Below are 2,251 nucleotides of genomic sequence, written 5' to 3'. Positions count from 1 at the left end.
TTATATCGTATTATATTATGTATATAATTATAATTAACATATGATATATTAATAGTATATATTTAATATGATATATAAATATACAATATTTAATATATAGCATTACATATTAAATTTAATATGTTCAAAGATTATAGAACTTTCACATCTTTAATATTTCTAATTTTTGCTATATTTGACTATAAGCTTAGGCTGTTAATTTTGATCTTTTGAATTCTGAGGTCCTTCTTCCCATTGCTTTCATGTCTAAGCCAGAGTCTCCTAAAGAGGCCAAACAGCTACAGAAGCTATTTATTAGAGGGTTGAGCTTTGAAAGGACTGATGAGATTCTGAGGAGCCATTTTGAGCAAGAGGGAACACTCACAGACTATATGGCAAAGAGAGATTTGAACACCATGTGCGCCAGGAGCTTTGAGTTTGTCACATATGCCACGGTGGAGGAGGTGAATGCAGCAATGAATACAAGGCCACACAAGGTGGATGAAAGAGTTATGAAACCAAAAAGACCTGTTTCCAGAGAAGATTCTCAAAAACCTGGTACCCACTTAACTGTGAAAAAGCACTTTTTGATGGCATTAAAGAAGATACTGAAGAACATCATGTAAGAGACTATTTTGAACAGTATGGTAAAATTAAAGATTGAAATTATGACTGACCAAGGCAGTGGCAATAGGAGTGGCTTTCCTTTTGTTATGTTTGATGACCACTATTCAGTGGATGAGATTGTTATTCAGAAATACCATACCATTAATGACCACAACTGTGAAGTAAGGAAAGCCCTGTCAAAGCAAGAGATGGCTAGTGCTTTATCAACCCAAACAGGTCAAAGAGGTTCTGGAAACTTTGGAGGGGGTTGTGAAAGTGGTTTGAGTATAAATCTCAACTTTGGCCATGGAGGAAAACTTCAGTGGTACTGGTGGCTTTGGTGATAGCCATGGTTGTGGTGGATATGATGTTAATGGGAGTACCTACAATGGATTTAGTAATGATGGAAACAATTTTGGAGGTGGTTGAAGCTTCAGTGATTTTAACAATTATGACAGTCAGTCTTCAAATTTTGAACCCATGGAGGGAGAAAATTTTGGAGGCAGAAGCTCTCACCTGTATGGTGGTGGCAGCCAATACATTGCCAAAACATGAAATCAAGGTGGCTATGGTAGTTACAGTAGCAGCAGAAGCTTTTAATTATTCCCAGGAAACTGCAGGCATAATCAGGACCAAAAACCCCATTCTTAGGAAGATAAAATACCCCCAGAAAAGGGGAAAAATACAAAAGTAAGCTCAGTGAGTTGGAACAAAGGACAGTCAGCTAGTTTACCTTTAAACAAGCTGCTGCTAAATTTCTTATCTGAGCAAGTTTCCTGCTTTTCCTAGAGCCCTGGCCTATGGGGGATACAGCTTACTAACACCCCTATTGCATCTTTAAACACTCTGAGGAATAGTGGCCACAGAAGATGCTGTGGAAAGGCCTGCAAGGATAAATTAACTAGGCCATTTCCTGCCCAGTAAACAGACAAAGCAAATACCCACAGTGGATATTTGTATTTGGCCAGTTCAGAGATCAAGGGAACAAGTCTTAGGCCTGAAATACGGACAGGAGGGCTTATATCCTTTACCACAGAGGAAGACACTTTGTATTGGTGATGAAAGAAAAATTTCTCTCTCCCACCAATTCTTCAGAGGAGATTGATGCCAGTTACTTCACAGTGAACTATCTGAGTTTAAAATCTCCCCGGGAATATATGTGTGTGACCTCAGACAGGAGGCTGCCCCTACACAAGGCTGAGGTTCTGGATATCTCAAGACTGCTCAGACCCTTAAAGTTAATGATTATAGAAACAATAGGAGCTGATATGCTCACTCAGATAAACTTCTGGTATCTTTGTTCCCTTCCTCAGCTTACCCTTTGCGCTAATGAGCAAATAGCCTTTAAGAAAGCTGAGTGGAAATGACACTTGGGGCCATCGTCAGAACCCCACAAGTGGGCAGTGGTCCCTTGAGTTCCCACCTTTGAAAATTCTATTCTATGTGTCTTATCTCTTTCTTGGCATTTCTAAATTTATATTTCTTCATTTGGTTGCCACCAGATCCTCAGGTCTTAATGGACCTTGCCCCTGGGGCAGGACCCTGGCAGGAAACAAAGCTTAGCAGGAGAGAAGAACCAGACAGGAGAGAAGAACCAACCTTTAGTGTCAGGGAAGCTAAAGGTTGCAACATATTTGTAAACTCAGCCAAGCACAGTGGTTGCAGG

General features: G+C 39.9%; 1 pseudogene; it reads left to right on the top strand.

Annotated features, from left to right (window-relative positions):
- The first annotated feature begins 242 nt into the window (after positions 1-242).
- On the top strand, positions 243-1,185 carry LOC128576904 (heterogeneous nuclear ribonucleoprotein A1-like; annotated as a pseudogene).
- The last annotated feature ends 1,066 nt before the right edge of the window (positions 1,186-2,251 follow it).

The sequence above is a fragment of the Nycticebus coucang genome, chromosome X (genome assembly GCF_027406575.1).
Source record: "Nycticebus coucang isolate mNycCou1 chromosome X, mNycCou1.pri, whole genome shotgun sequence".
In the NCBI taxonomy this organism is placed as follows: Eukaryota; Metazoa; Chordata; class Mammalia; order Primates; family Lorisidae; genus Nycticebus; species Nycticebus coucang.
The sequence above is the reverse complement of the archived record's forward strand: the minus strand, read 5'-3'. Positions and strand labels throughout refer to the sequence as shown.